Here is a 14,910-nt window from a genome sequence, read left to right as displayed (position 1 = left end):
GTCTTAGGGCATGGGCTCACCCGGGCACGTCCCGGGGGCCTCAAGAAAAAAGGGGGGCTTCACAAAAATTGGATTTGGTTGAGATTTTCAAGAATTTGCCTGGTAGAGCCTCAGAAATATGACTTGGTCCAGGGCCCATGATGCTCTTAAGATGGCCCTGTTGCTTGCATGACTCCCACATCCTGGAACAGGGCCCCAGGTTGGGATTTTAGGTGGGCCCCTGCTTAATGTTTTGGGCTCTCGCATGGCCCTCTTAAGAGTGGGGCTGACAGGGGCTTCATCCCTCCGGTCCGAGAGAAAATTACCATTACCAATAGTCAGTGTTTCTCAACCACCGGGCCCTAACACTAGTTACACCGGGCCGTGAGTGATTCAGTTTCATTTTCCCCATTAATTTCTCGTTAGTTTGTGTACGACCGGGCCTTTCACTTATACAAAAAAGGGGATTTACCGAGCCGCGGGCTTCCAAAGGTTGAGAACCACTGCTCCGTCACCCGTTTTGTCACTCACTGACCCAGTTTGTCGCTCTGTAGGCAGAGATGGAGTTAAGGTTTTACTTCTTGTGGTCTGTATAAATTTTGCATTCCTGCTCCCATCCTACTAATTTTCTTGACCACTCATTCCTGAAATTTTTCGCACCCTGGGGCTATAGCCAGCTAAAGCCCTCCCATAGACTAAAGATATACTATTATAACTCTGTGGGCCTCATTCTAAATTCGTCGCTGATTCAATCAGCGGAAAAATCAACTGAAAACGATCAGTTTTAAGATTTTTGTTTTAAAGATAACTTTTTTTTTTCTTCTAGAGAAATTTTAATCGAATGCGAAGACGGGTTCAGTGAACAAAATGAATTTCCGAACGGAAATGTTACAAAGGATCAGGGGCGTAGCCAGAAATTTCGTTCGGGGGGGGGGGACCACTTTCATTTCGGGGGGGGGGGACCAAAGTGACAGAACAACGGATTTGGCCATCTTTTTCCCTTTTTTCGGTCATTTTCTCACATTTCGGGGGGGGGGGACTAGACCCCCAAGTCCCCCCCCCCCGGCTACGCCCTTGCAAAGGATTGGAAAGTCCAGCTGATTCTATTTTTGAACAGTGGGGTTGGAGGGGAGGAATTGGTCAACTGCGAAAAAGTTTCAACGCACACTGTTGTTAGCCATCAATGTTTAGAAAATGCTTCTGTGGGAGAAAGGAACTATTTACGAACATAGGCATACCCAGAATTTTCTCAAGGGGGGGGGGGGTTCAATTTTTTTTCTTCTCAAAAGGGAGTTACATTTTTCCTGTAAAATAACACTATAATCTCGGCTTGGGGTGGGGGTTAAAACCCCAAACCCTCCCTTTACGTACGCCCATGTTCACGAAAGGGGAACGAGGGTCAGAAATGACCTTGAATGCCCCTAAAATAGAGCTAAGGTCGGACAAGAAGGACAGATGGTTCTGGCTATATAAAGGGGGTACAATATATAAACCTATAACTGGCGTCTCAGTTACCATGCTGGGGGTGGGGGGCTACAAATTCACCCTCTGCCCTCTCATTGAACATTGGGAGAGAGGGGTAGCAAAAATGCATACATTCCCCGATTCTCGGCTGACTACACTGTAGTTGCTGTCCTGGGAGGAACCACTTTTTCGCAGGGGTGTGATGCGATCGGAGTCAACAAAACTTATAGGAATATCTAGAAAGTGACCCCTACTTCTATAGGTGTGTGGTGTTGTCGAAGTCCGTTCCAAAACTTGTGTAGCGTTTGCTAGTCGTCATGGTGAACGGAAAAAGCGGTTGTCCACTGGTGACGATTTTTTTTTTTTCACATGAAATACAAAAATACTGTATAGTCGAATCACGGGATGTCCTTACCAGATGTCGGGCCCGGTGTGAAAATAGCAGCTGGCCAGTTAGCCCTGATTTCATATATTCTGTGGGAGAGGGAAATCGGCATACAAAAGTGCAAACAAAATGTACCGGAATGTTGAAAAGTATCCATACGAGAAAATATACACACATAAATGTGAATAAACCTAAAAAAAAAATTTCAAACTGAAGAAAATTTTAAAATCAATTAAAATTACCACCTAATGAAAGAAATTGTCTGAAATAATGAAAATTCGGAAGAATTAAAGAATTGGTGGAAATTCAGAATTTATCGAGAAGAAAATGAAGAATTCTAGAATGGATGGAAATTCAGAATTTATGAAAAAATTATTGGTGTCGCAAGTGCGGGGTCCCAGTGCGACCTCCCCCCCCCCCCCTCCGAGGGCTGCCCTGAGTCGAATCCTGCTGTAGCGAATCTGGCTAACAATAAGGAACCTCCAAAATAATGAACAAAATTTATTGTCCTGTCCTGTAGGACCCGATTGGTAGGTCAGATATAGCGAGTGAAATTTAATTTTCTGTCACCCCGTTCTATAGGATGTTTTCTTTTTGTTCGGATACCGCGAACAAAATTTCTGCTCTTTCCCCATAGGATGTTTTCTTATTAGGTCGGATGCAACAAAATAAAATTTTGGTTTCATCCCATAAGCTATTTTTAATTAGCCGGATATAAGGAAATTTTTGATGAAGTCCTATAAGATGTTCTCGCGTTATGTCGGATATAGTGAAAAAGAGCTCTGATCTTGTCACGTAGGATGTTCCCATCTTAGGTCAGATAGAACGAAATGCATTTTTGGTCCCATTTCCACGGAGTATTTTCTAAAAATATCGGATGTAACGAAATATTTTTTATCTTATCCCACAGGGTATTTTCATGATAGGTCCAATACAACGAAATTTTTGGTCCCTTCCCATAAAATGTTCCCGTGTTAGGTTGGATACAGGGAGAAAAAATTCTAGTTCAGTCATGTCATACAGAATGACTCTTCTTAGGTCGGAGATATAACGAAAAATAAAATTTTTGTTCCCATCTCACAGAGAATATTCTCTAAAAAAATAGATTTTTTGGTCCTGTCCCATAGGATGTTCTCGTGTTGGGCCGGATGTAACGAAATACATTCTTGGTCCTATCCCAAAGGATATTTCTTTTAATGAACTTAGGTCGGATATAACGAAATATTTGGTCCCCGTCCCATAGAATGTTCTTCAGGTCGGAAATAGTGAACGAAATTTTCGGTGCCGTAGAGTTCGTTACAACCGGGTCCAGCTGTAGCGACGTAATGGTTGATCACAGAACAAATCACGAAAAGAAATAAATGAATAAAATGCATTACGAACGTAATTAAGTTCCTCCCCCCTCCCCCATTTAGAAAATTTATAACTACAGCATTTTAAAAAATTAAATTTTTTAAAATGTTTTTAGCCTCATTTTATTACGTCATATATTAGCACGAAAACATAATTTAAAGAGGGATGAAGGTTTGTTCCAAAGAATGTTTTTTTATGGGGAAAAGAAAGACATTTACCGTGACTATGTACGTGTACAACTGAAATACATGAGAATGTACATGGAAGCTTATTAAATGTGAAATACAATTCATTGTTTTAATGTAGAGGAATCGTTCTGACATTTCCTGTGCGTATTTATGAACAGGATTTTAGTATTTGACAAGAAATCATCGGAATGTTGTTCAAGAGGGAGATTTAAGGGGAAAAAAATGTAATCACAGCAAGAATCTAATTTCTTTTGCGATCGATATCGTGTGTCCATGAAATGGATGGCCGCTTTCGCATCGAAGGCCAAACAAAGCGGAACAAAACCTTGACCCTGGTGAATCAAGCGCAACTTTGTATCAATTATCACTTCGCATAATAATAATCGTAAACACAATTGTACATACACAGCATATCATGTTTCAATAGAATTTTATGTGCAGGGGTGTTTATTATTAAAGTGTGCGTGCTGCCTACAACATACATGCTCAACTCATGACCCGCGGGCCACACATGTGGCCCTCGAAGTCACCTGATGCGTGTCCGTGACCTCAAATCTAATTTAGTAAAAATGAACAAAGCGGCACGTTCCCGAATCACTTAGATTCTCACACATTTACAAATCACTCAAGTGGTGGTCCGTGGCACAGTTCCAGATCACTAAAGCGGCCCTCCCCCAGCACGAATCACTTAAGTAATTCGCGACATGTTCACAGATCACTTAAGTGACCTGCGGTGCAGATCAAGAGAGACTGCGGAAGACCGGCACAGTTTCAAATCACTCAAGTGACCCACGGAACATTTACAGGTAACTTAAGTGACCAGCGACGCCATTCTAGATAACGGGATCAAGTGGCCCGCGACACGTTTTCAAACCAATGAAGTGGCCCGCACTCTCTTGGCGTGAGAGCACCATTGCTATAATACTTTGGGAACGTTCCAATGAAGTCATGAGAAATTTTCAGCAAAAATTTCATCCGACAATCAGCACTAGACTCAATGTAGTCCACGTTGCAATTGGCTATTTTTAACCCTTTAAGCCAGTGTTTCCGAAAGTGGGCGATGGAGTGGGTCCGGGGGGGGGGGGTGATAGAAACTATTGGTATGACATAGGATCCTATGGGCTCGCTTGAGTTGGCCATGAAAGAAAACAATTTCTGAAGAAGAGGGCGATGAAACAAAGTTTGAGAAACTATGCTTTAAGCTAATGGCTGTCTTGTGTCACCCGCGGCTCCCTTGTCAAATTCATGGGTCATCTGCGGCTCCCCAGAATAGTTTGTGATGGATATTTTCTTGTATGACAAAACCACTTTAAAGCATAAATAGGCACGCATATCAATATATCTGTCACCTCTGACAAAGGTCAGCGACGCCCATAGCAGTCGCGAAGCACACTTTAAGAAACACTAATTTAAACGGTTTAAAAAAATTTCACTGATTTCGCGTTGGAAATAACCAAACCCTCTGTAAAATGCCACATTTGTTTTTCAAGAAAAATGAGTTTTTTCCGATTTTGTGCAAGTGTGATAGTGCTTCCCCCACCCAACTCCGAGAATAGCAATAATGAACACCGAGGAAAGCTTCCGAAAACGCTTTATATCTTGCAACATAATTCCCCCCCCCCTCAATTTGTCTGTTAAAGGACCACCTCTCCGAAGATTCTTGTGGTGGCCCTCCAATTAATATTTCTACGGAGTATTTTCAACGGGAGGGAGGCTTAATCACCTTTTGAAGAAATATCAGTAGTTTTACATTACGGTAGAACCTCTCGATAAACCCTGGGGACCGAATATTTTGTCCGTTGAGGGGCATTGTCCGTTTATGGCAGTAGATACATTGGGGGTCCGTTGACGCAATTCAAAAAGTGTTCGTTAACGGGAGGTGACCTCTAATGGGGAGTGTCCGTTATGGTAAGTTCTCCCTGCACTACCCTACTGTAATTGGAATTTTCCTTGTACACAATTTTTCTGGCTTTGGAATCGAAAGTAAATATATGAAAGTTCTCAAATTTATCGCTAGAGGGCGTAAAGATCTTGCTATCTGATAAAACATGTAGTTTATCTAGTTTAACCGTTATTCTGTGCCTCTGTCTGTTACCGTTACAAAGATCTCATCTCCTCTGCATATTTTCTATCTCAAAACTATAATTTAATTCACTGTTGGGGGAAAAATAACTTGCTCATGGGAAATTTCGGAAATCATTGTTATAATACAAACAAAGTTCAAGGTCATATCAAAACATTGTTGGAAGCTGACCTTGCTCAAAGTCATCAAGAAAGCATTGTTGTCGAGAATGATGTTTATTTACCAACACGGTAAATAAGTAACAATTGCTGTTTGTACGTGGGAAAAACAATACATGACAGGCAGCGCCTCGAGCGGAGAATGAAAGAACCTATCTCATAAACAAAGCAAAAAAAAAGGGGGGAGGAAATATCTATAATTTTCTGCTTTTGAAGGCAATGATTTCCAAGTGACGCACCGCGGCACATACACGTGTCGCAAATACTATGGTGATTTGGCGTGCCTCCTCCCCCACCCACAAAGACTCACGGCTCTCTTGCCCTATTAACCATTTACCCGTGGTTCCCTTGCTAGAGGTGCCACGTAGGATGGATCTTACCAGATCGTAAAGCAAATAATTTACTTCAAAATCCTTACATAAACATTAGGTATTACATATAAGATTATCAAGGTTCCCCCTGCAATTGAGGCCTCCTCCCCGGACCGTTCCTGGGGAGGCCCATGCGTTAAGACGGCACTGCATATACATCTAATAAGAATTTGAATAGGTGCCTTCCCGAAATGAAAGTGTCCCCAAAAAAATTCTGGCTACGGGTCTGTCACAGTGGGAGCGCGAGCACCCATACTCGTATATTTTCGTGTATAAAGTGAACTCATTTTTGTTCGGTCTCCAAGGGGGTGACATTATACTGAGATTTGATACATCAATGCCACAATTTGGGGTAAAATTTTCGGAAGGAACGAGGCTCGTCGCGTCTGCGTATTCTCAAAAACAAGTAATAAACAAATCTCACCACGAAATATAAGGAAAAGCGAGATGTACTGGTACTGGGTACCCATTAAATTCATAAATAGTTTGAAAATTTATAAAAATTGAAGGCGTATTGGTATATTTCATAGTTTACCCAACTTTTTGTTCCACACACATCATCCCCTTCAGAAATTTTTTCTCTCATATCCCCCCCCGACTCAAGCGAACCCATAGGATCCTATGTTATATTCGTAGTTTCTATCACCCCTCCCCCTCCTGGACCATTCCATCGCCACTTTGGGAAACACTGGTATATGAATGAATGAACCGTACTTGATCATTCTGGGGTCCCATTTGTGCTGCAGTAGCGCACCATAACCCCTTCGTCAGTCTACGCCATCTGTCAGCGATTGATATTTGATCGATTGATCATCTCACGCGATTTTGACGATTTTTTTCATATGTATTTGAATATTTATTGAATAGAGTGTTCCAGAGGTACCCATGTCCGTAAGGGCAATGTTCGATATCGCCGTAAGGCGATTTTGTCTGGGTGAATCCTCTGGCTCCAAAGTGGGGCCCCTAGCTGAGATCTTTGGTGGGTAACCCAGAGGTCAGACTCTTCACGGGACCCTCTATTATGAACTATTTATAGTGTGAAAAAGAAATATGATGAGAATCATCTTGGCCTCCCCCGGGCTGGAGCCCTGCCAGCCCCCACATCCTTGTGTTGTGGGGCTCCCACGCGCGGACCTATGATGTGTTAAGACAGCAGTGACACTTTTTTGGATAAATATTCAACAATTGGTTTGGGTTCTCCGTAGAACGACCTCGTTATCATCAAGGGTTCCACGTGAAACACTACGTTGAGAAATCCTCACAGAATTCTTTTCCCAATCAGCATTCACGGGAGACCACTTGGTGGAATACCAAGAGAACTACGACCGTAGCGAGAGGGAGGGATGGATTAGGGGGGGGCCAGTTTCTTCCCCCCCCCCCAAAATTTGAGAAAACGGCGGCCGAAACGTATGGATTAATATGTTTAAATCTATTGTTCTACCACTTTGGTTCCCCGGAAAAAAATTTCTGGCGACGGGCCTGTCGCCAGTCGCTTTATTTTTGTATCTTCTCTATGGTGTTCTGAAATCCCATCCTTTCAAATCACCTTTTGATACCACCAGTCCAAGACTTTGTGCTCGAAGGAGGCAATACGATAGGTTTATAGAATATATAAGGGTAATATGTCTCCTCTAAAAGGACTGTAGCAAGCCTTCCCATGACTTCCACATATATGGGAAAGTCATGGTAGAAAGCGTTAACCCCCCAACCCTAGAGGGGATCGAAGTGTCCAGGAGGTACTGTAGAAACAAAATTCTCAAAACATGTACGGCCAGGAGCTTACCATTAAGGGGAAAAATTGGATTTTTTTTCTTGTTGGCCCCCCCCCCCCCGATCCTCCCTGATGTTTTCTCACAATAGTATTCTCTACCCAAATTGTGTATTCTATGTACAAATCGCACCTGCTGCAGTATTTACCAAAAAAAAAAAAAAAATCCCTGCATCATGACCATCTGGCTCAGAGTATAGCCTCTTGAATAGACCTTATACAGACGCTTTAGCTCAGAGGAACTCTCCTTTCGAGAAGGAACCTTGACAGAAGGATCAATTGAGCTGACCTACTCCAAAGCTGTATTAAGAAGCACAGCTTTGACCTACGCTCTGAGATTGATATTATTCTGTCTTTTTTGCTTATGCCTCTTTCACTGTTCGGAGATACATGTATGAGGGAAACTTGGTGGGGAGGGGATGCACGAAGAGCACCGAGATGCTCGAGGGGCAAGAAATATTTTTATTCCTACATGAAATGTGTGTTCCCTAATTGTTTTCTTTCAGATGGGGGAGCACGTTGTCTTTAATTTTATCTGCACAGACTTGTCGTATCTCTGCACAGGTATCGAAATTCTGTGCGCAGACTGAAAAAAAAAAAAACATGCTACCTTTTATACACGATATGGTGAATTTTTTTTTCCTGCGCAGCCAAAACTCTGTACATAGAAGCATTCTCAGCGGTGTTTGCCAGCCATTTACGCATCTAGATGCCTGATTCAGGAATCGATATTAAATTTTACTCCTATAAAATTTTGTTGAGGAGGAAAAATACTCTTGCAGATTTTAGGTAGTTTTTTTTATTAGTTACTAGCCATAATACCCGGCGCTTCCCGGGTTTTCTTCAATTACTGGGAGGATTGGAAAAGTGACAAACCATTATAAAGGAATAAACTGTTACAATAACAGAATTAAAGGTGTGACAAACCATTGTAAAGGCATATATTCCCGTCTGAAACGCATTGTTGGAAACCACGGTAACCAAAGTAAACGTTCCGAAAGTGATTGTTGAGGCCCCCAAAACCATTGTTACCCGACAGTTTTTTTTGCCCATTTCGGGCATTTGCCCAGCTCTGACGAACTTTTAAAGTAGTCTACGGTTCAATCCCGGACCTGTTTGGTATATATGCAAAATCTGGCGACGATCGGTCTAAAACTGTAGATTTGTATAAAGAGCATACATACATACTTTCACATTTATATATAAGATTTCTGTTTTTCATGAAAAAAAAAAATATATTCCTCTTCAATTTTTTTTCCGGAGATAACACTGATTTTCACAGTCATTCTTAAACTCCATGTTTTGTAAACACTGAAAATATAATGCCTTCCTTGGTTACTTTTGTCTATTACCAACAAACGGGTAAAAATAAAATTTTATCTCCAAAATATGCCTTCTAAACTACGGTACAGGATGTGTTATATTGAGAAACATCATTAAACTAGAACTCCTTCTGCCACCTATCAGATAAAAAACATAACTATAGTGATTGGGGTGACTGGTTTTGATTAATGAAACAAAAAAAAAAAAAAAAAAAAAAAATACAGTATGATTTCATAGGAAAACACTAGTTTCTGGATTGGGGGGGGGGGAAAGGTTGTATTAAAAAGAAATCCTGGATATATACACCAATTGATTTTGCCATGGTAAGATAAAGATGTGTTGGTATTACTGCTGCTCAATGTTCATTTTAATTTATTCTCGAAGCATTCTTGTTGGCGAAAACTATTTTTAACTTGGACTAATAGTTTAACCTATGAGTAAGAATGTGGAGTTTATTTTGGGTCCATAAGAAATCCTTAGGAATAAAATTTGAGTATTCATCCCCTCTCCTTAAACAATGTTTGGTTAAATACAAGTATGCGAGACAATTTTTTTGCTAACCACCATGGGATATAAATTTTTCCATGAAAGGTGACCAGTAACAGGATTGAAATGCATACTTTTATTATACCAATACTAAAATTGTATGAGAAAATGACTTTTATTTTAATATCAATGCCGCTGTGGTGGTCGAGTGGTTATAGTGCCGGATTCGTGATGCGAGGATCCGGGTTCGAACCCCACAGTGGTGGTCGGCTGAAGTTGGTTTTCTGTGGTTCCCAACTTCAAGGCGCAAATGCGAGCCGATCTCCCCGTTAAAAAGTCTCGCCACAGAGAGCAACAGTCCTACAACGGTAAATCATTCAACCATAACACTTCACTCATAGTTAGTAAAACTGGGGGCAGATGACAGCACTACACATAACAAGCATTATACAGAAACAAACTTTACGTCAGGTTGCACTACACGTACACGCACATTCCCGCATGTACCGATTCGTTGGGGGGTTCCGCGGGGGGGGGGCAGCATGTGTGGTGTAGCAGTAGTAGGTAGGGGCTCGGGGATCCATGATGTTCTTAAGTCAGCCACCTCGTTGGGCAATTTGCCTGTTGTGGCGTTGTATTTGTATTCTTGAATATCAATAAATATTTTTCAAGCAATATAATAAATTGAATTTTAAAATTAGTGACTAAATTTTAATGATTGATGTTTGAATGTAATAAAATAACATTGCTATTACTATCAACATCACTTTTTAACATTTCTGTATAAATAAAAGAATTTAACACTTCACGAGTGTTACTTTACACAACATCAACCATTAAAAATATTGAATTTTTCAAGTTGCAAGTAACTTGAAAATTCAATCTATATTATTAGTTAAAAAATAATTACTAATATCATTATATTGTTTTTTCATTTGACACAATCAAAAACCGGTCACCAATCTCAATTATAACATTTGTGTTTTTTACAGTATCCGATAGGTGACAGAAGTGGTTCTAGTTTAATGATATTTCCCAATATAATACATCCTGTACTGTATAGTTGTTTTCTAGAAGGCACGTTTTGGGCGATGAAGTTTTACTTTTACCCGTTTGTTGGTAATAGACAAAAGTATTAGTTAGAAAGAGTTTTGAGTCCGAGAATGACTCAGAGTGTTATCCGAAAAAAAATAATTTTTAAGGGTAAATTCACTCTTCAAAGTTTTAAGGGGCAATTTTGTAAAAAGAGGAGTATTTTTTTCATGAAAAACAGAACTAACGAAAGAAACCTAAAATTTCAAGAAGTATTTTCACTCCTCAAAATTAGGTATTTTGCTGCGCAGAAAAAAAAAAAAAATTCACCATATTGTGTAGAAAAAGGTAGCGTGTTATTTTTTCGTTCTGCAGATATCGAAATTTTGTGCACAGAAACAAGTCTGCGCAGGTGAAATTATAAAGAAAATGTTCGCTATTTGGACAATATGAAGGATCCTGGGTACCACCGAAACAAAAAATTTTATTCAGCTCAGCTGCAGCAGGATTCTTTAGCCAGCTGATGTTCAGTATGTTTCAAATTTCACAGACTGCAGCAGGGGTTCCAGTCAGTGCCGTCTTAAAGCACGGCCCGGGGGCCTCAAGAGAAGATAGGGCCTCACAAAATATCTGGTGGAAATTTAAGAATTTGTCTGGTAGGGCCTCAGAAAAATCACTTGGCCTGGGGGCCTATGATGCTTTTAAGACGGCCCTAGTTCCAGTGCGTAACACTATTATTTATTTTTACGTACTTATGCTTTTATTATTCATTCGAGAGAAAGCGTTGGTCTTGGATACCAGAAATGGATAAATTTGGACACGAGGACGAAAGAGCAAGCATTCACCGCTATGTTTCTTACATGTTTACAAGAGATGGCGCCACTACACCAACAATGAACAACAGAAATTGTTTCCCAATGAAAATAGAACTGCACACTGCACCTCCGGTGCTTTTCAATGGAGGGGTAATTTATTAATTATCAAGCATTAAATGCCGTTTCACTTATTTCGTTTGTTTCTTAAATGGAGGAAGATATAGCTTGATTCTTTGATAAACACCCACGGCAGTTTTAACGGATGGGCCCGCCAAGCGCGGCCCGGAACGTCTTCTCGGCTGCTTAGGACACTCCACTAATTAGATCATTTGCAATGATAAATATATTTATATATATTTCGTATAAACATAGTTTTTTGGCAAATTTTGGAGGAAAAAATGATTACCGCTTCATGACTGCTGTATGTGATGGGTTGCCATAACTAACGTGGGCATAATTATCACGAAAAAATACGCCAACTTGACGATGATCCCGAACCATGTCTTTTGTTATCGGACGAAAGAGATCACCGGCCAACGAAATTAGACAATTCGCGAATTGGTCGGTTCCATCGCGAATTGGCCAATTTTGGCAGTAACATATATGTTTATCTTACAGAATGGGAAAAGCTCCCAATCTCTTCCAAGCTATCGTCATATGTCTGATGCTAAATACCCATATGCTTAATAGTTGCGATGAGAAGTCTCTGGAATTGGTTCATGCGGGAATAATCAAACTAAAGTGGTGGAAAAAAGTAAACCGAAAAACTGCCCCATATCTTGAGAACTCGTGCTTTTGTAGATACATGAAAATTTTAGCGTGATATCTACAACTGGAACTAAAATTATTCCAGTAAAAACAATTCAGATGAGTGTTATGCTGCTTCAGGAAATTAAAAATCTTATATATAAATGTGAAAGTATGTATGTATGTATGTATGCTCTTTATACAAATCTACAGTTTTAGACCGATCGTCGCCAGATTTTGCATATATACCAAACAGGTCCGGGATTGAACCGTAGGCTACTTTAAAAGTTCGTCAGAGCTGGGCAAATGCCCGAAATGGGCAAAAAACTGTCGGGCAACAATGATTTTGGGGGCCTGAACAATCACTTTCGGAACGTTTACTTTGGTTACCGTGGTTCCCAACAATGCGTTTCAGACATGTATATGCCTTTACAATAGTTTGTCACATCTTTAACGCTGCCATCATAACAGTTTATTCCTTTATAATGGTTTGTCACTTTTCCAATCCTCCCAGTAATTAAAAAAAAACCCGGGAAGTGCCAGATATTTTTGCTTGCATGTCCTGTAAGTGCTAATGTGGCCTTTATCTCATCAACCACCCATCGTTGAGGTATAGTTTCAATTTAAAAAGTGCTTAAAAGGAGTTTGAATAATATTCGCTGCAGAAGCTGGACATATGGCGTCACTAACAACAGAGAACAACAACTACGGCGATAAAACTGAGAATAAAAATGTTCAACGCCAGCTGATGAACTCAATGCTTGCCTCAAATCATCAGCACTCTACTTCACCAAACACCAACTCTGGCCATATCTCTACATTGCAATTTACTGCCATTAGTGAGATGGGTTAGAAGTGAAGGTGCTGTCTATCGGTGGTCGCCTCGAGTTTGTTAGGACATCAACACTCTGGCACGAAGCTAAAAAATTATCATTATCCACCAACATGCGAGTTCAACTGCAAAATGACTCAGCACTGCTATCATTTTCACATCAGTTGATCAAACTTGGCAATGGAAGAATTCCCGTAGACCCAAGCACTGACTGATAACGTTCCCAAATGGATTTTGCCAGTTATTATATATATAGACTCAGTTCAAGAACTTGCAGACAGTCTTCCCAAACATTCAACAAAATCACTAAAACCATGCGTGGCTTTGTGAGAAAGCGATTCTGTCATCGAAAAATGACAGTGTGAACAAGACCAACGAAAAAAATCCTAAAACTTATTCCGGGAGACTCCACATCTTATAAATCGGTTGACACTGTCACAGACACAGCGCAGACAGTTCTCTATTCTGCAGAATTTCTGAACTCTTTGGATATTCCGGGCGTGCCACCACATGACCCTCAAAGTAGGAGCACCTATAATGCTTTTAAGAAATTTGGAGACACAGAGACTCTGCAATGACACCGGACTCTGCCTGAAGAAATTGCACAATTACATCATGGAAGCAACGATTCTAACTGGATGTGCTGGAGGAGAAGACGTCTTCATTCCACGTACCCCAATTATCACTGAAGAAATGCCATTCACTTTAAAGCGATTACAGTTCCCGATTCGTTTAGCTTTTGCCATGACAATCAACAAAGCGCAAGGCCAGTCGTTAGCAATGGCAGGTATCAACCTACTTGAGCCCAGTTTTTCACACGGACAGCTTTACGTCGCGTGTTGGTAATCCTAAAAATTTGTGCATCTACTCACCAGGTGGACAAACAAAAATATTGTGTATCCACAAGCGATTGGCTGAAGATTTTAATTAAAATATTTAAAAATAAAAGTAATTTTTTCTTACTTGATGCAGAATTTTTTTTGATTAAGAAATAATTAGTAAGCTATACATACTGTATATACATTTTTTACGGGGCGGGCAACGTCGCCGGGTATCAGCTAGTATATAGTAAAAGTCAAAACGTGGAAAAACACATAAGGAAAGTTTAAAATCATGCTCAAAACTTTTGTTTTAACCAAGAGAGACCCCTTTTTCTTCCTAATCTTTCGGGATGTCATTTGACAGCGATAAACCATTAATAAAACTAGTTGTGTGTAATCTTCTTCCAAGCTTGTTTAATCACTGCAATAAGACCATGTTTGTTTTCGTTCTGCGTATCATTTCTATGAGAGAATCCATTGGCGTACGCAAAGGGGAGGGGGTTTGGGGTTCTAACCCCCCCCCCCCCCCAGCCGAGATTATAGTGTTATTTTGCAGGTAAAAACGTAAACCCCTCTTGAGAAGAAAAAAAAAAAGAACCCCCCCCCCCTCCTTGAGAAAATTCTGCGTACGCCTATGAGAATCTATCATTACGAGCCAAAATGCCACACAAGTGCTATACAGGATTATGAAAACGACTTCTCGATCACCGCTCGAGGGGTTCCACTGATTAGGCTCCAAATCAACGACTTTTAAACATATACATGCGCATTGTCCTGTTGAAACAAAAACTATCTAGTAATGAGGAATTCTGAGGAAATCTTTTTCCTCAGAAAATAGAAATTCTGTCGAAACTGTCTTGATATGCCTATATTTTCAAAATATGGCTCTGCTATTGCATAGGTTCGTAATATTTAATACTATCGACCAGAGGCACCGAAGTGAAGAAAACATAGGAGGGCTGAAAGTTGTTGGTCGTCCCATATATACGGGACTCAAGCGCGTACGCAGGAATGAGCATTGCATTTTTCCCCCAGAAATTATTGGAGGAGCTCAGCACCTTTACAAAATTTATTGGAGGGAGGGGGCTCGAATGACCTCAGCCCC

The sequence above is a fragment of the Pholcus phalangioides genome, unplaced genomic scaffold (genome assembly GCF_987345545.1).
Source record: "Pholcus phalangioides strain wild (caught in Gottingen) unplaced genomic scaffold, Ppha-v1.0 ptg000013l_1, whole genome shotgun sequence".
NCBI classification, from domain to species: Eukaryota; Metazoa; Arthropoda; class Arachnida; order Araneae; family Pholcidae; genus Pholcus; species Pholcus phalangioides.
This window is presented reverse-complemented; position numbering follows the sequence as displayed.